Raw genomic sequence first — 19,553 nt, 5'->3', positions numbered from 1 at the left:
CTTTCTTTCTTTCTTTCTTTCTTTCTTTCTTTCTTTCTTTCTTTCTTTCTTTCTTTCTTTCTTTCTTTCTTTCTTTCTTCTTTTCAATTTAAACATATAGGATAAGATACACTTTATTTTGTTACAGCTTTGCAGGCTGTTATATTGTATTTCTGAAATAGTTTGATCAAAATTCTCGTCAATATTGCACATTCACTTTTTTCCTCCTCTTCCTTGATGAATTTACAATAACAAAATATAAACAGAGAGTTGATTCTAAATTTTAAATATATTATTATTTAAATAATGACTAGAGGCCCTAATAGAGATTATTTGCAATGTGGCAGAAAACTCACAGAAAAACTCCACCCCCAAAATAAAACTAAAACTAAACCTAAAACAAACAACAAAAACCATAGAAGACAGAACATTATTGTCAGCTAAACCAACATTTGGAATGAATAATGTAACAAAACGGTGGCTTCATTAAAAACTGTTCACTGCTTCTTCATTAAAAACTGTTCACTGCTCATCAAATTACTCGAGAGATATACTTACATCAGATCCTCATCTGGTGTAAATTGTTATGACTCTGTTCCTTCTTGATCATTTGAGCAGGACTGTTCATGTATGTATCATTGAAAATTTCACTGAGTGATGCTCTGCCTCCTGAGCCAGGCAATTGCAACATGTATTTTTAACTAGTTCATAGAGTCAGTGACCTGATTAATCTTATTCCAGACTTTGTTTTGCCTTTCTTTGATTCAGCTGCAAAGTGAAGGCTTATGCAAGGTGGACTACCTACTATCAATCAAGAAGTTTACATCCTCAGTGACTGCAATTCTTTGAAGTGCTGGGAGAAGCAGAAATATTTATCATGTTCTCAAGGTGGTTTCTGAGCCTTTCAATCTTACATCTAGATCGCAGCCAATTCCGCCTTCTTCAGGCCCTTTGTAGACTGTGAAATCAGCAGTTCAAAAAGACATTGTCAGCACTGGAAGCACAGGGGAACTGGGACACATAATCAATCTTCTGACTGCTGTAGAACCCGCTAACAGGTTTTTATTTCTGTAGTCATCCAAAGGATGAGACTACTTGGTAAAACAACTTCACTGTCTCTCTGCCTCTCTCTCTCTTTGTGCCTTATCCCTTTTTCCTCTCTCTGTGATATTGCTACAAGTTGCACATATTTTCTTTTTAATTCCTTTTGCAAAATATCCATTGCTGTTTTTTTTTACTCATACAAGCACATTTTCCAGGGAGATCTCAGCTGCTCATTCTCTCTTGAAAGATACACTCAGCAGGGTATTCTTAGAAAGTAAAAATAAAAACAAAACCCATTATTAGTTTTATTTTTATAGTTTCAGAAGTTCATCCAGAAAGAAAGCAGCAACATCCCAGCCACTATTGTTTTCATTAGGTATATGTGAAATGCAGGAAGGAATCATGCTACTGTAGAGCAAAATAAGTTAATATTATCTTCACAGGATGGTGGTGTCTTGATCACTGATAAGTGGAAGCTCGTATTTACTGTGCAGTGTTTTAATTCCCCCTGGCAACTTAATCACTCCTGAATGCTTAATTGGTTTTACAAGTATTGTTCTACTTTTTACACACCATACTGTGCTCTCCCATTGTTTTTTGTTGCTTCCAGTCATTTCCCTGAGATCCTTTAATATCCTTGATCTCTTCCAGTCACTTTATTAGGCTCCCTGGTAGCCATCCTTATAGTGAGCTCTTGACAGCACTCATCAATTCTGGATGTTTCAATTAATTGCACCAGCACCTATCTCCTGGCTGCCTCTGTTAGCCCCTTCCCTCAATGCTTCAAAACCTCCAGCAGAGTGACAGTGTGGGATGGCAACAGCTCAGTGGCTTCAGCAGAGCAAGAATGTGCTGATAGTCTAAGCAGAAATTTTACTCAGAAATATCTTGCCATCTCCTCCCTCCCCCAAATTCAGTTTTCAGGTCTGTTTCTAGGGACTTGTAATAACATAGAAATCAAGAAAGATTGAAAAACCAGTCTTTTGGGGGATTCTTCTTGTTTTCCTTCTTGTTAGTGGAGGTATGTCATTTCCCTCACTGATGAGCTCATGAGGGAGTGACTTCAGAGTCTTTAAATACAACATTTAGTCCTTTCCAGTTGTCCTCAATTCATGCATTTGGGACCGGGTACATTTCTTGTTGCTGTACATGCTTGTACATCTTGTTGCTGTTGCATGTATATGGAAGACCATGCATGTCTGGCATGGTTTGCAACTTCTACAGACACTAAATGAATTGTGCCACCCAATTATTTATCTATTTTTTAAATCTATGTAACCATCAAAAGTAATATTTGCAGGTTTTTAAGGAAATTCAACTGACAGTGAAGAAAAACTCTTTTCTATAAGCTCTTCCATGGGAGTAAATACTTGTTGGTAAGTGCTTTTTAATTTATATTTATATTTTCACATTCATTTAACGCCCTTCCACTATAAAGAACTTGGGATCTGGCCCAGTAAAAATAAAAATTTAATCTACTGTTATCCTGCAGTGTTTAGAACTGATGTTTAAACCAAGGTTTAATGGAAGGTAATCACCTTTAATTAGAAAAAATGTAAATTTTAAAATAATTAAATGTTGAACCTAGTTACTAGGAAACTAAATACTCAGTGTATGCAACTACTTCTACAACAGAAAGAGATATTAAGATAATGAAATGAATGTATACAAATCCTTTTTGTTTGTTTGTTTGTTTGTTTGTTTTTTACATAAAGAAAGAATAATCTTATCTCAACTCCAGATTCTGTTATACTCATTTGGGTTTTCTCATCTTTAACACATGGTCTGTGTTAATATGGAGTATCACAACCATACTTCTCTTTCTACACAGTTTGTAAAATTGAAACTGGTAGAAATAATAATTTTCAAATTTGAGGTTCAGGTGGTTGTAGGATTTGATCTCATCTTTACTGCAAATTTTGAAAGCTTTTTTAATAGATGTCATTCTCAGCGTGCTATGAATCGAGTAACATATGTGTTTAGGTTAAATTATATCCAGCCTACATTTCAGCACATTTCAGTATCATTAAAATCAGTGGAAGCATTGCAAGTTTGTCTAGGAGGACAATTAGGGTTTTAAAGAAAACATTTGCTTGCAAGTGTGTTTTATATATATATATATATATATATTTGTTTCATTGGTTGTGTTTTGGTTTTGTTTTGTTTTGTTTTGTTTTTTCCTAGCATGCAAAACTATGGGAGGTAATATGGTGAAATTTGCATTTGAATAAAGAACAACCTTTTTGTTATAGTTTTGACAATTATCCTACTACAAAATATGCTGTGTTTCTAGAACAACAATCTGGTAGACAGTGGAGTTGAGTGCCTTGTATGCAGCATGTAACTTATTGACAGAGAAGGAATGATCCAGTTAGTTAGTGATTAATCACAGGTTGCTGTAGGTCTCAGACTGTATATTGAAAAATTATGGGGTAGAAGAATATTTCATGCACATGTCTTCACCTAACAGGTAATCACCACCTGGAAATGACAACTACATTAAAAAAAAAAAAAATACATGGGCAGCAACACAAAGTACTAATTATTTGATTGATTCTCATTATCATTGAGAAGCACACCATTACCAGGCAATCATAATTACAATGACAGTGTTGTTTTGTTGCTATGTTTAAAATTAATTAATATTTTATTGTCAACAGAAAACAATGGAAAGACGTAGCATTTCCAGCTTAGACAACTCTACAGTGTTGCAACAACACAGGCAAGTAAAATTGGATATCCAGCAGAATTTAATTGTGAGTATGACACATGAGAAATTGTGCACCCTTTCAAAGATAAAAGATGTTAAAAAGTTAATTTTTAGAGAAGTTTTATTAACATGCAAAGTGATACATTTTGTTTTGTAAAGAAACCAGTAAAATAGTTAAAAAAAAAAAAAAAAAAAGTATTTTAAATGATGAAGAAATTTTTCATATTTTTATATTGTGGACAAGTCTTAGTAAATTGAGACACTGTAATAACAATTCCCATCCCTGCTTATGGATTGTACATCCAACCAAGATTTATGAAACTATCTTACACAGACCTGTTATTTTATGATTTCCTGCTTTCAGTTGTTCATTTACTGAAATTATTTGCCAAATTTTTATTCTAGGCTAGACAATCTTGCTTCAGATAAGCAATAACAATATGATGCTTAGATCCACCAGCAACGTGGCATACAATAATGTTATTTTGATATAAAGTAGATAATGATTTAGGCTTAAAAAAAAAAAAAAAAAAAAAAAAAAAAGTGAAAAATTGCTAAATTCAGAGTTACAATGCCGATTTGCAAGTGAAGCAGAATAAATCTCCATCATGTCTAAGATCTGCAACCTAAGTAAAACATCATCTCTGAGTACCACAGCAAGAGATTGAAAAATACTTTATGGCAATATATACTCCGATATATACTCCACCTTTATCCATCATCAGAACAAAATAATCAGGATTAAATTCTGACTTTTCTTATTACTTAATAGTGATATCGGAACAGAGTGAATACTTTAGAGTGATGTTGAAACACAGGACATTCTTAAACGTATTGGTCTGGCCGAGAACCCCAAGAGGTAATAGTAAAGGAATTTGTATTTTTATCAGGAATAAATGCTCAGAAATATTCTGTGGGGTTCTTGTCACTCCAGAGATCTAGGTAAATATTTATTACGGTCCAGGACACTTTTGTTCCATCCAGTAAGTTTTAGTTCAATTCCTACTCCAAGAGAAAAAAAAAAATCTTTTTTTTTTTTTCATTTGTTTGTTTGTCAGTCCTGATTTGTTCCAATTTGATTCACTTCCACCTCTAACTTAAATGAAATTAACAAGAGAAAAACAAGAGAAAACAAAAGTGTTGTTGGACTTCTACAGCATTTGAATGAGATAAGTGAAATTCATTTTAGACCAGACTAAGGTAATACTGTTTAGATTATGATGAACACAGCAGGAACTATTTTTTCTGTCTTTGCTATGGAACTGATGCACATTATTCATGATTGCATCCCTGGGTATGTCAGTGAAGTAAAAATAATTCATGCCAGCATTTGTCTACTCCTGTTGCTTGGGGTGATCTGAATTAAGGTTGTTTAGCCTTGAGAAACGAAGGTTCATGGGAGACCTTATTGTACTCTACAACTGCCTTAAAAGAGGCTTTAGTGAGGTGGGGATTTGGCTCTTCTCCCAAGCACCAAGTGATAAGATGAGGGGAAACGACCTTAAGTTGTGGCAGTGGAGGTTTAGTTTGGATATTAGGAGAAATTTCTTTACTGAAAGGGTTGTGCAGCATTAGAACAGGATGCCCAGGGAAGTGGTTGAGTCACCATCCCTGAAGGTTTTCAAGAAATGTGTAGATTTGGAACTTAGTAGCATGATTTACTGATGGACTATAGTACTAGTTTAAAGGTTGGACTAGATGATCTTAGAGGTCTTTTCCAACCTGAACGATTCTAGGAAAACTTTTTAAAACTTCAAAAGAGACAGGTTTAATTGGATTGGTGAGATGGTCCTGATCATACTTGGACATTTTAAGAGAACAGTTGTGTTTTCAGAGAAATGATTGAATATAAATTTTGATATCTATAAAAATAATTCTTTTATCTAGAGTTTTGGTAAGAATTTATTTTCCTGGACTGGAGAACATGAACATTGTTTTAATTTAGTGAATTTATGAGCTTTATCACCCTTATTCCTCCAAACTTGGTGTTTCAGAGCTTGCATCTCCATCTTCACCTACAAATTTTACTACGCCCAGCTGAATAAGAGTAAGTATATTTCACAAACCTCTCGTGTTTGAAATTACTGTACTGTGGTTTGATTCTGGTGTGAGTTTTATGTGATACAGACAACCTAGATAGCAGATAGACATGAGTTCATGTAATTTATTTTTCAAAGTATTCAAGAATAAAGACAGTAAAATTATAGCTCAAATTTTTACAAGCAGGCCCTTAACCCAGTTCCTGGTTCCTTTGAAAAACTCAGAAAGAAAGAGGGAGATAATATGGCTGAATCAGTTGAAAGAGTTTTCCAAAATTTTGGTGTTCTAACTTCCAGAAAGGCAGAAAGATGGAGAATGGAAGAAAGGGCAAATTCCTGGTATTGAACCTAAAAGGAATGTCACTTAAGAGCTCTTACTTTCATTCCACACATGGAATGAAAAATCATTTGAGAACAGGGATGGTGTCCCAGAAAGTGATTTGAAATTCTCTTAAGAGTCTGGGATAATATAAGCAGAAAACATGGAGTTTAATTTTACTCCCAAACAAAATATACAGAACTCCCCCTTTTTTGTAGAGTATTAGAATTGCAGATTGATTCAGGTGACTTTAAGATTCTCCCTAGGAAGACATTTGGATGTTTTCCCCAAACTTATGTGATATTAGCAGATGAATTTGTCACTGTACAGCTTTCTAAATACAGGTTTAAGTTACAGTAGTCTCAAGACAGTAGCAATTTCCATACTGGAAATTAATATGAGTTTGTAGACCTGTAGACCAGGTAAAACCTGGTTTAGAGGTAAAAAACCACCTTGTTATTATAACGTTTGCCCTCGTAATAATATGAGGTATTCACCATATTTTAAAAGTATCTAACCTAAAAGCAGAAACAGAGAAATATTATCATTATTTCTTCATTGAAAGGATATTTTCCCCTTACTTTTTTACACTCTTTCTCTTCTGCATTTTTGAAAGGGGAAATTTTTCACATAACAGAAAGGCTAAATCACCTAGGGTGCTAAACTCCATGCAGAAATAAAGTAGAATAAAGGTTTTCAGAATAGAATCTGTAGTGCGAACTTCTGCAGTCGTTACAGGTAGACATAGTGCCAAGATGTTACTATTTTTAGTTTGTTTTATTTTTTTCTTGTAAGATTTTTAAATTATCTTTTTAAAAACAATTCATATAATATACTTCCTTGATTATTTTCTCTGTCTTCAAGTTACTAAAATTTGTAAAATTTATATATATATATATTATTTTGAAATGTATTTTTTTTCTTATGGTTATTCATCACATGATGGTTTGGTTCATAAAAGTAAATGCCCCTGAACAGAAATGGATTTGCTATATTTCTTTCTGTAGACTAGGGGACAGTTTATGCTGAAATGCAGGAAGAAATCTGGAATATTGCCCTTGAAGGATTAGAGAGCACAGTGTGATTCAAGGCCATGAAATATAATGCTACAGTTAATAAACATGCAAATCGAGTTTTTCTGCCTGATTAGTGTGCATATTCCTATGATAACAAAATAATTTAATAGTTTTTTTATATATTCCCAAATGTGGATCTTTCAATCTCAATAGTATTTGTAGAGAAAGGTTGCTTTCACCTTCCACCCCATCTTCATAGAAAAGGTACTTTACTAACACCAATAAAAAGCAAAAAGTAGCACACTCCTTCCTCCCCTCAAAAAAAAAAAAAAAAAAAAAAAAACCCCGGGGGGGGGGGGGGCAGGAATCCTAGTAAAATAATTTAAAATAAAACATCTAAAACCAGGCAGGATGCACTGTGAAAATCCAGCAATGAAAACAGCATCCTTTTAGATACTGTATTAGGTGATACCACTAATCATTCAGTGCATAAATCTAGGAAAGACCAGTGTAATCTGATTTACCCAGGCTACATAAATGATGTTACATTTGGAGGCAAGATTTCTCATCTGACTTTTTAAAATAATAATAATAAATATATACATTTTCCTGATTTTTCCAGATTTTCCAGACAGAATCCTAACTGTGCAGATAAGGGAAAACAGTTGAACTACTACACATAAACTCAGATATGGCAAGATCTTACTCAAAGCTTGCAAAGGTACTGAGCTTTCCCTTCATTGAACAGAAAACCGAGACACATCTTTTAAGAGCATTTCTTCAGTAGGCACCTGAAACTGGTGTCAATTACATACTTAAACCAGAAAAATGGGGTTTCTTCCTTGATGTGTCTTTGAGTTGGACAGACTTTTACAGATACTTACTGCTCTCTAGAACAAACTTCTCCATCTTGCAAAATCAAGGTAATTCTTTGTTTGCATAGGTGTAAGATTATTAATTGTACCGAAATACATACACAATGCGTATGTAAAAAGCTTCTGTCTGGAACGTTTTTTTCTTCAATCAACCAACATCTCCTCAAATGAAAAGACTAGATAAAAGAAAGGATGCCAACAAGGGCAAATGTTGGCAAACTCAGAGGAAAAGTGAGTTTAGGATGATTTTGTTTGTTCTACTTTAGGCCAGAACAGTTTCTATTCATTTAATCCAGACCTCCTCTGGTAATCAGAGGTATGTTGAGTTCTGATACAGATAGAAAAATGAGTTCCACCTGTATTGTGTTTACATGGCAAGGTTTTGGTAGCAGGGGGCTGCAGGGGTGGCCTCTGTGAGAAGAATCCAGAAACTGTCCCTTTTTGGGCCAGTTTCAGCCAGCTCCAAAGGGACCCACTGCTGGCCAGAGCTGAGCCAATAAGTGATGCTGGTTGGGCCTCTGTGAGACCGTATTTAAGAAAGGGAAAAAACTGCTGGGCAACAGCGGCTGGGAGAGAGAGAAGAGTGAGAACAAGCCCTGCAGACCCCAAGGTCAGTGCAGAAGGAGGGCAGGAGGTGCACCAGGCACTCAGCAGAAGGTCCCCTGCAGCCTGTGGAGAGGCCCCTGGTGCAGCAGGCTGTCCCTCTGCAGCCCATGGGTCCCACATGGAGAAGATCTCCACGCTGCAGCCCATGGAGGAGCCCCCAGTGGAGCAGGTAGATGTGGCCGGGAGGAGGCTGCGGCCCATGGAGAGCCCCCGCAGGAGCAGGCCCCAGGCTGGAGCTGCAGCCCGTGGAGGGGAGCCCATACAGGAGCAGGGGGTCTGGGGGGAGCTGCTGCCCATGGGGGACCCGTGCTGGAGCAGTTTCCTCCTGATGGATGGACCCTGTGGTACAGAGACACGTTGGAGCAGTTCTTGAAGAGCCGCTGCCTGTGGGCAGCCCCCGCAAGCTCAGTTTGGGAAGGACGGCATCCTGTGGGAGGGATGCCATGCTGGAGCAGGAGTAGAGAGTGACCATAAGAGACAGGGTTCTGTGGATCCAGAACAAGAAGATTAAGCCTTCTTGGCAAGCTGAGAGGTAAATATTACAATAATTTATTCCATTTTGTTCTGGGCAACAAAAAACAGGACTATCCTGCATCAGCTGGGCTGGAAAAAACTTAAGGTCACCTCAGACAAAAGAAGCTGTAACAGCTTGTGGTGATTGTTCATCTGTTTTCCCTTATTTTCACAAAGAGATTTTTAAATGTTCATTTGTTATTAAACTTGCTGTTTAAAATCTTAACTTTCTACCTCTATCCTAGTACAGGAAACATCTCCGGGAATATTCTGGGCACAAAGACCAGCTGGCATAAAACAGCCTATGTTTATGAAAGACTTGCGCTTTCCTAAGAGGCCGTGGCAAAAGCACCTTTTGAGAATGTTTCTTAGGACTTTGTAAGTGCTGAATCATCAAAGATCTATCTGGGAGAGTGCTACTTGACCTGAGCCCCAAACATGCCAGAGACTATTCTCACAGTTCAGTGGAACAGGCTTGCAGGTTCCAGTGGCTGGTAACATCCCTAAACACTCTTCAGTTTCCTTGGCTATCACATGTAGATCTTCATCCAGTGTGCTGAGGGCGATTGTCCTCTCTAAGCTGATGCTTAGAAAAAAAAAAAAAAAATCACAGCAATTTGTGCATGTTTATATGTAGGCTCTTGCCATTTGCTATGCTGGGTTAACGATTCTGGAGTTCCAACTTTTATTTTGTAAAAGACTGCAATATAATCCTGAGTATGAGGGACCAATTTTTATGTCTGTATTGCAAAAATGCGCAGGTCAATTGAAACTTCAAGTCACAATGCTTCTAGCTGTTTGGTTTGGGAACGTAGATATCTGATTACATATTTACCACTTTGTTTTTTTTCTTTTATTTAATAATGGTAAGTATATGCAGTTATTAGTGGGTGTGGTTTTGCATATGCAAAAATAAAGTAAGACTTTGTAATCACTCTCTTTTCAGTATAGCACAAGCATGAGGTATTGCCTTTACCTAAATAAGACACTCTCAGACATGTCCCCTTACATCCAAATCTATACAGCTTATGTCTCCATTCAAACTCCTGATTTTTCTGCAATGCTTGAGTCCTAATTGGATAAATTCACATCCAAGGAGGGCTTGCATAGTGTAGTTATCCTAAAGTAGTACAGGAAATAAGTAATAAAAATGGAAGACATTAACATCTCAAAGTCCAACTTATTTAAAAAAAAAAAAAAAAAGGCAATGTAGCACATTTAGTAGTAAAATCTCTTCTACATTCAGACTAATAAGCTATGAAGTCAAACTTCGTATTGGATTTCTTTTGGCTAGTGTGCCAAGCAGCCTTAACTTTCAGACCTGATTAGAATATGCATCAAAACAAACAATATTTAATTATTTGATAAATATCTGGCTTTCTTGATTACACTGATAGTCACGAATGAGGAAAAATATAAATAAACTTATTTTCATTATGAACAGAATTGTTTCCAAAGAGAATGATTTCCATTAATCATCAGAGAAACTTTAGCTCTTATGCCAGAATTATTCAGTCTGACACTGGCTAAGATTTTTTTTTTCCATTAAAGAGATGGTGCAAAATGTTTTTAAAACTATCACTTTGGCATAATTAAATGGAACATTGGAGTCACTTCATAATGTCACTTTGCAAGCCTTCTCTAATAGAGCTTCCTCTCTAGTTCCAAAATGGTCAATTAGGTAAGAGTGACAGCTGTTGTTGGCAGCTGCCAGTGTCAAACTGGTGATAGAAATATTGATTTTTCTTTTTAAAAAAACTTTTCCAAATTGTGTGATATAAAAGATTCAACAACTCATTCTGAAGTGGCTTATCAGGGTATCTTCACATACATATAAGGTACACAGATATATTTCAGTGATTACAGGCATGTAATGATTTCAAAGCCAGCTAAATGTTCAATATCCCTGTAGGCAGTGAAAGGCAGAGACAGTGCCTGTAATTCTTTCATGATGGAATCCCACTGTTTAGCCTGCTTTGGGGCTGTGTCTCAGTTCACAACTTTCCAAGTCCTCGGCCAAGCCCTTGCAGGCTGAGCAGTCACCCTGTTAGAGACTTTGATAAGTGTACCCCATTGGTTGTATTTGTACCAGTAAATTAAATTATCAAATAACTATTCCCAACCCCACCCCAAGAAGCAATTGACACAACACATTACACCTGTGTGATTGATTTCTCCTAATCTAAATGTCCACAACCATTCTATGTGCGGGGAACAGCCCAATCAATTCCCTGGGCTACAGCTGGGAAACAAGGCACATCGGAGCACCAATTGTCACAGGCTAGCAGAATGCCAAGGAAAGAGTTTATGGGATTGCTATGATCAGCTTAAATTGTGTGTTTTTTGCCTTGATGCCTGGTAAAGACATAACTACCATATATATCCTGAAAATGGCATGACAGAAGACAATTTAAAGCAGGATATGGGGACTTTTTACTTGCTAAGAACTAAGGAGGACTTAAGTGATCATTTAAAGCTCAGTTTGGTTTTATCTAGAAATAATATGAGGAGAAATTCTTGGCTATGAAGCATGTGAGATGAAATTGCAGGCTGTGATCCTGCCATGGGTCTAAATATCAAGTTCTTTATTTTTTCATAGGATCAGAGCAGCTAGCATATGAATAAAATATAGATTCCCAATATGCATAGTATATCAATTTATCAAGATTAAGATGAACTCTATTGTGTCAGGCACTATCTTAGTATTTAGACCAACTTCCCTCTTGGTTCTCCTTCACCCGATAAGGTAATTCCAGGAGTCATAATCACATCTTAATTACTGTAAACCCTTCCTGTTGTCCAATTTTATTTTATTTTATTTTTTTGTTTTCAGGCACAAGCGGCAAGTACGTTCAATTAATTGAACTCTTCAGATAGATTGGATTCAAATGTCCATACTGCATTTTGTCTATTTTGCAACTGCACTTCTCTGTTGGTGTTACAGCAAGGTAGAAACAAATAAAGCTCGGTAACACCTTCTTACCCTTTTAATTCTTTAACATCTAGCTTACAGAAATAAAATATTGATAAAATAAAGACAACTATACCTTTGAGAGCTTTGACACGTCAAGAAATAGTGATAAAGAATATTAAGCATATCTCCTGGGATTTTAAGATTAAATAGTCTTTTTTTGTTGACTACTGCAAATAACGTTGTAGATGAAATTATTTATATGAACATAAGAAAGTAAGAAGTATAATAGTGGATCAGATCAAAGATTAATTTGAATTATTATGTTCAATAATAGTACGAGAATGACCATTACTGAGTGTTTAAAGAAGAATTTAGGAGGAGGAGAAGAAAGCACTGTTGTTTATCCCAAGTATTTGTGCTGTTACAGATTGGTGATTCACAGAGTTTCTGAGCCAAAATTGGTTTATTACACAAAAATAACTTCTATTTAAATATTAGTTTCTAATTTCTTAGAAGACTGCATGGAAACAGAAAAAAGACTGCATCTAGGCTAGGATCACATATGGTTCATCACATATGCTGTCTGGTTAGGCCAGCTGAGGTGATGCTTCAGCTTCTGTTTATTTTTTATTTTTTTCAAATAATTGTTAGGTAGGTGATGCCAGTACAAGAAGGACAAGGTATTCAGAAGATGAACCTTTTTCATGTTGTCGTTGTGGTTCTGAGATCCGATCTCAAAAATGATGGGCTGTTTGGGTGAAGGTAGAAGCAGCAGTACCTTTTTCTTTGCGAGTTCAGCACATCTCAGTTTTGTTTGTCTGTTTGTTGTTTTGTTTTGTTTAGTATTACAAACAACTTAAACATTTTTAAAAAGCCAAAGAACTTCAACAGTTTAAAATACCCAAAAAAATGTTTTTGACATGTTTTAACATTTCAGTTTCAGCCAGAAATAACCAGGAATTAATTTTCTGCCTTGAAGCTGCATTTTTCAATGAATAAATAACTTTTATGCCACTGTAGCCACCATTTAACTTTTTTTCTGTGCTTGATTAAATTAGTACTATTTGGAAGGCCTACATAATGATATCTGATGTGTGGCAGAGAAACTACTGTTTACTCATAAGTAAAATAATTACATTACTTCCTAAGACTGGTAGGCATTGATTTATAATTTATCAAAATCTTCACTTTAACTTTGTCAACTTCTATTTTATCACAGGACTACCACGGTCTTCCAGCAGATAAAGGAAATCATGAGCTGGTAGCCTTAATATCAATCATTTATAATGACAATGATATATGTAAGGCAAACAAGGATGCAAAATCCAGTAGAAAAAGGGGTTCGTCTCGCACGTGACTGACCACACAGACTGCTTGCTGAACATTTCATACTCAGACAATGAAACATACTTATTCAGAATAAACAGAGATGATTTGGAGAAAAGAAAAAAAAAAAAAAAGAAAAGAAAAAAGAAAAATAATGATCAAAGGAATAAGTTTGGCAAATATGTGGATTGCCTTTCAGTTTATTTATAGACCTTGGGTTACTGAGGAACTTAATTATTAATGTATAAAGACAGTTCTGTCATGATAGTCTAAAGAACCTATTACTCAGTTCCATTAGATTTTAAAAATATGTTTATGTCTGTCTTCTATTAGTGCTTTAAGGATTAAGGATTGATTCTACTTTTTTAATGCAAATGGTTCTTTTGCAATTATTGTACTTTAGCCTGTATGACCTTCAAAATATTTTAAATAATATGACTCCTTTTCTTTTGGAAACAACTCACTTTTACATGAGGGAGTTGAACAAAAGGGAAATTATCCAGCTTTTCCATTGACAATATTGTATTTTAATTTTTCTTCAGCTTTAAAGTTCATTGCATGCTTACACCTAAGAGCACTTAATATTGTCTTGACAAGTTTATTTTTACATTTCTGAGTCCAAGGAACTCTGGTAGAGAAGACCACAATGGTAGGTCTCCCATCATGGACCCTTTAAATAGACAAAGGTACCCCATAAAATGGGAGAACTCACATCTATCTGAAATTTGCACATCCTGTAACTGTCAAATTTTTGCTTTTTGAAGAAGGAAACTCTCACGGTCTTTTTACTGCTTCATCTTAATGTCTGCTTATACTCTTAACAAATTTGTTAACAGTATCAATGTGTCCATTAGCTAAATGCATCTTCTTTCTTCAGAAGAGAAGAGTAGAGGTTTTTTGTGATTTATGTATTTGTGGCAGAGATCTTTTGTGCAAGAATCAAGAGTGCAAAACAAGAAGGGGACAGGTAGAGTCTTCTGTTGACTTGTGAACTGAAAGTATTGACTTCAGAGAAAGGCTTGCACTCCATTGCTGTCTCCCAGCTAAAAGTGATCATTGCTACCTAGTTTCTGGGAAAGGCAGAAACACTTAGATTTTCTTCTGCTAACCATTTTGCTTCATGGAAGCAGTCACGTTCCTATTTAGGGAAAGATTTTTTTTCCCCACATGAACACTTGGAAATAACGGATCTGCTATGTACATATTTTATCTGCATTAAGTTCTGTGCATTAAATTTGTTTGAATCTGAAGACATTTTAGGGTTAAAGTGTTTTACAAAACCCAAAACAATTGTCATTATGTGCTGCTCATTACAGACTCATTCTCCTAGCACCACTGATAGCCTGAGGATGGCAATCCATAGCTTTTCGTAATTGTCTGTTTATAGCTGGGCTGAAAGTCATTTTCTCATGGTGTAATTTATGGGCAGTGGCAAGCTCCCCTCTTCCCTGCTTTGAGCAACAGTGCCAACAGCAATATGCCAATCCTTACGCAACAATCTTTCTGGCTGGAATGTGCTTGTGTTGAAACCATCACAGGAACAAAGCTTCACTGCCAAATCTTTATCATGTAGCTTCAGCAGATTCTCTCCTGTGAAGAAATCAATCTCTGGGGTGTATTTGTCAGTGGGGAAGAAGAAACAAATAAATAAATAAGATCTGTGTGCTTGTTTAAATAATTCCTCATATCCTTAGAAGCAAGCAATGCAACCTGGCACAAAGCAAAGATGTATTTTTCATTGGAAAGTTTATTTTGGTTCACAAGATGAGGGTGGGGAACTTTGAGTACACATATACAAATATATCTCAAGTCTATTTCTAGCACAGCCCAGTGAACTCATTTTTGGGAATAATGTTAAAGGTCTCTTAGAGATTAATATTTTTTTGATATTATGAATCATTCCAAAGAAAAGTACTTTACAGTAATACTATCTGAGGTCTAGGCAAGGCTACCCAGTAGACTCCATAGCTGTGCTTCAGTTCAGTGGATGCTGGACTGACAATCCAACAGCATGAGAACAGTTTCCAAAGTTCTTCCCATGCACTTTTTATTTTTTATTTTTTTTTTTTTTTTTAATGGAATATTTGCAGTCTGATGGGTACTCCTTGAAAAACAGAGATGGAGAAGACAGAAAACTCAAGAAGATACAGTGACAAAGTGAGGTAGGGCAGAGGTTGGGATAGAGCAGAACAAGATGAAGGTCTAGCAAGAGTGCAAAAGAAGGACCATTATTATCCTTATTTCTGATATTCCTCCCACTCATGGTTTTGTTGTTGTTTATGAAGCTGTGAATTTCTATTTCCATTTACTTCTCTGTATTGCACAGAGAATAAAAGTTAGCAGAGAGATATTTCCTTCTCAAAGACCTATAGACAATTTATTGGCAGATCAAATGTCTTTGACTAGAAATGAAGGACTGAAAGCTCCAGAGGCACATGGAGCACAGACACTCACAAGACCACTTGCAATGTCTGTTTACTTTCAAAGTGTCACACTGCAACTGTCATATGGGGCAATAGGAACATGCAGCAGGAGACATGGGAGGTTTTGTCCATTCGTACTACCCTTTTGTACTGCTTAAGCCCTGCATAAAGTACACTGGCACACTGTAGAGATATTGTGCTGTCTTACAGTTCATATATAGCTCAGCAGCAATGGGTGCTTTCATCTGGATCATGTCCAGAAAGAGACAGGCAGCCTGTCCCAGCACAGGAGATGCATACGTGTTAAGATGCAGCAGTGTGTTAACAGCATAATCTGCAATTGCTGTTCTATGAAAGGTTTAAAAGTGTGAATGCTGCTAGTTCTTGGCATTCTCTTTCTGTGATTACTGCATGGAAATTTTATCTACGTCTTGTTCTTCTGAAATCATTGTGTGTAAGATTTTACTGGGGGTGGCCATGGTGGACATTGCCAGAGCTATTAAAATGTGGGATTAATCTGGGTACTAAATTCTGTTTGTTATGGCATTAATTCATTGGCCATCTCAAGATTTCCAGATGCAAGCAAAATGTATTTTATCTTCCTTTCTGGACTGCCTAATTATCAACAATGCAGAGAGCACCAGTTGAATGTAGCCATCAGAAGAAATAGCAAAACAAGCTTTGCATCAGTGATACTGATGTAAGGGTACGAACACCAGCTGACAAATGGGAGGTGACAAAAAGGTTTGAACCAGCCAGCCCTTGGCTGATGCTCTTTGCCAGTGTGCAGCAAGCCTCTATTTCGTTTGGAGGCCAAGGCTTGTGTCATCTGTGAATGATGATGTCTCTGTGCAATATTTCTCTGTTGTGGTTTGTAACCTCCAGCATTTATATGAGTTACTGAGTTCCTGCAGGCACAAAAGTAGTAATTCATAAAAAATGTGAATTGTAAGCAATAGTAAACTTCACAATAATATTGCCATTATAATTGAGTGATAATCTGGAAGAAAAAAAAAAAATATGCGTTCTAGAGTCTCTGATGTAAATTTGCATGAAATGCCTTACATAAATTACATACTCTCTCAGCTCTGAGCACCATGTCAAGCCACTATTTATCCTGTTAATACTGCATATTTTTAAAGAACTGTTTAATTTCAAAATTCTGTACAAAGAATATTTAAGTTGACATGACAAGAAGTATTATATATTTTTTGCAAATTTTTAGTTATGTTTCTGGGAAAGCAAACTGTCTGTGCTCTCAGCTGACATGAGGGTAACTCTGTTGGATGTCCACATAAATACCATATAAATAAATGTCCATACAAACAAACAAACAAACAAAGTGTCCTCACTAGGAAACAGAGAATCTGGAAAACTGTTGTATGACTACATTACCAGAAATTCCTGTCCAGGTAGATTCCTGGTGCAGAGAGTGTTAAATATCTGTGAATGTTAAATATCTGTGATGAGCTTGAGGGAGTGAATTTTCATTTGTGCAATGATGAACAAAGGTTCATGATTGCACACAGAAGACAAGTGTTTTATATATGAGCAAAGATCTCTATATTCTGGTTTCGGAAGTCTCAGGTGGCCCTATGCTATTTTTTCTGCCAGCACATTTAATGCTATACATTTCGTTGCCTCAGATCTGAGGATTTTGAAGTATTTTATTTTCACATGTTAAGCTATCTTCCTGTATTTTTAAAACACGCAAATAATTCATCACTTAGGTGAGTGACATAATGAGGGTATCACTAGTGACATAAAGATGCTGCACAAATATGAGCAAAGGCTTATCAAAGTGTGGAAATGTCAGCTGTGCTTGGTTGGAGTGCTAGACAGCCCTTTTTTTTTTAAAAAAAAAAAAAAAAGGCTTTAAAAAAAACAAAAAGACTTCAGTGTTTTTTCTCTCTGGATCCTTTACAAGTAGGAAGACTGTGTAAGAAGCAGGTGCTGTTATGATGTGTACCAGGGGAGAAAATGTGAGTCGACAAATAACCAATTTCATTTCTATTTAATTTATAATAGATGACACCAACAACCCACGGCTACTCCTTTTGTGCTAACAATTATTCATCTGAATGACATTTGTGAACATACAGAGCAATCTGCACAAGAACAATGAAATCTAAATGCATACAGGTATAAATTAGGATATTTTCATAAATGAAAACTCACTTATAAAATTGTTTCATTTCATTTGTTTCTAGAGAATATTTTACCTTTCCTGTTTCACCTTGTCCTGTTTTAACATTCCCTGATGTATATCCCTCCTGTAGCTATCTCTACTTCTGCTTGTAACAAAAACGTGTTTTGCAACCTGTCTTTAATTCTGGTAGTTTGCACAGTTCTGAGTTAAGTAAGGGTGTGGGGTAGTTAAGCTTGTGGATACCTATTCAAAGGTCAGAAAGTCAAGTACCTCTGGTCATCTGATTTGGAGTTACACTTTTTGAGATGCTTAGTTCTGCAGCCTAGTTCTGGTGAGGCCAAACAAATAATTGCACAGGTTTAATCTGAATATTAAGATTTCTATTACATGTGCTAAAATGTGCCTCTGTGGTCCTGGAAAAAAAAAATACACTACATAAAGGTAAAAATAAACCCTACTAAACACTTCAATATGGTAATACAGCAGTGAAATATGTTTCATCTCACCCTGAAAGATAATTACTAATAGGGATGAAAATAGGGTGATCCCCAATTAAATTAACAGAAATTGTTTGTATGAAGCTCCAGGTTCAAGACAGAGGTCGAATTCAGTGGTACTGCAGTATTTATTTAGCACAAGAACTGATGCTTTTCTTCACAGCTTGTTTCACCCCAGTTCTTGGAAGCAGCATGTGCTTTCTCCCCTGCCTGGCTGTACCGAACAAAACTTCAGCAGCATAGCCCAACTCTCCACCCAGCAAGAAATGAGTCCTAAGATTCCCATGCCTCCAGAATGGGAGGATGCAATAAGTCTTCTACCTCTTATATCTGTTTGGTTTGTTTGTTTGTTTGTTTGTTTTTAATTTTCATTGTGCATTTTTACTGTGTTCCATGGCTGAAAATCGTAAGAGTTTAGACCATGATATTTTAAATGAAATTTATCATGCGTTTTTAATCTTAAAACAATGATTATGGAATTGACATTATTCTAAGTACTTACGTTTAAGAAATGAAATTGCAAATGGATTCAAATGAAACAAAGCAAAATCTAGTGGGAAAAATAGGTTTCCATACCTAATACTCACTTAATGATTATGTAAGTGTGAGTAACTCAGTCCACATGCATGCTCAACTGACTCATATTAAGTGATCTGTAAACAACATTTACTCTCACTTACATGTCTCTTCTTACTGGAGACAATGCCACTAGTGCAATAGCCATAAGATAGCTAACTGTTCTTCCTCAAATACTGATTCAGAGATGCCAATGAAACAGGGAGCGGCTGACTTGTTGGTATCTTATTTGGCTTAGGTTTTCTCTTGAAGCAAGTATTTTCTGTTTAGCCTGCCTTGCTCAATGGTCCCAAAATCTTCACCTCAAATATTGATCATTGTTAGTTTCTTGAAAAGAAAAAGGCACATTGGAGCAAGTCCTGTTTCTATTACGGGTAGCTTTACAGTTTCTGAAACTTAAGCTAAGACTGAGATGTATATTCCATCATTTATATGGTGCAGACAATTATATATATTAGTAGACAAGACAGTAAAGCACAACTTTCTCCTCTGGTAACCATATGAGTCATCTCAGTTTATTGTTTCTTTCATGATAGCCAAGTGAAATAGCATTAGGGTTAGCTTTGT

General features: G+C 36.1%; 1 long non-coding RNA gene across 1 annotated transcript in view; it reads left to right on the top strand.

Moving 5' to 3' along the window:
* LOC118178490 overlaps window positions 1-18,722 on the top strand; it is an 83,641-nt gene extending 64,919 nt beyond the window's left edge. Inside the window, exons 3-4 of the long non-coding RNA XR_004756169.1 lie at window positions 17,793-17,906; window positions 18,574-18,722. This is a non-coding gene — a long non-coding RNA (uncharacterized LOC118178490). The remainder of the gene's footprint in view (window positions 1-17,792; window positions 17,907-18,573) is intronic.
* Window positions 18,723-19,553: the final 831 nt, after the last annotated feature.

Source organism: Oxyura jamaicensis, chromosome 1 (assembly GCF_011077185.1).
Source record: "Oxyura jamaicensis isolate SHBP4307 breed ruddy duck chromosome 1, BPBGC_Ojam_1.0, whole genome shotgun sequence".
Taxonomy (NCBI): Eukaryota; Metazoa; Chordata; class Aves; order Anseriformes; family Anatidae; genus Oxyura; species Oxyura jamaicensis.
Note: the sequence above shows the minus strand (reverse complement) of the source record. Positions and strands in the feature narration are given on the sequence as shown.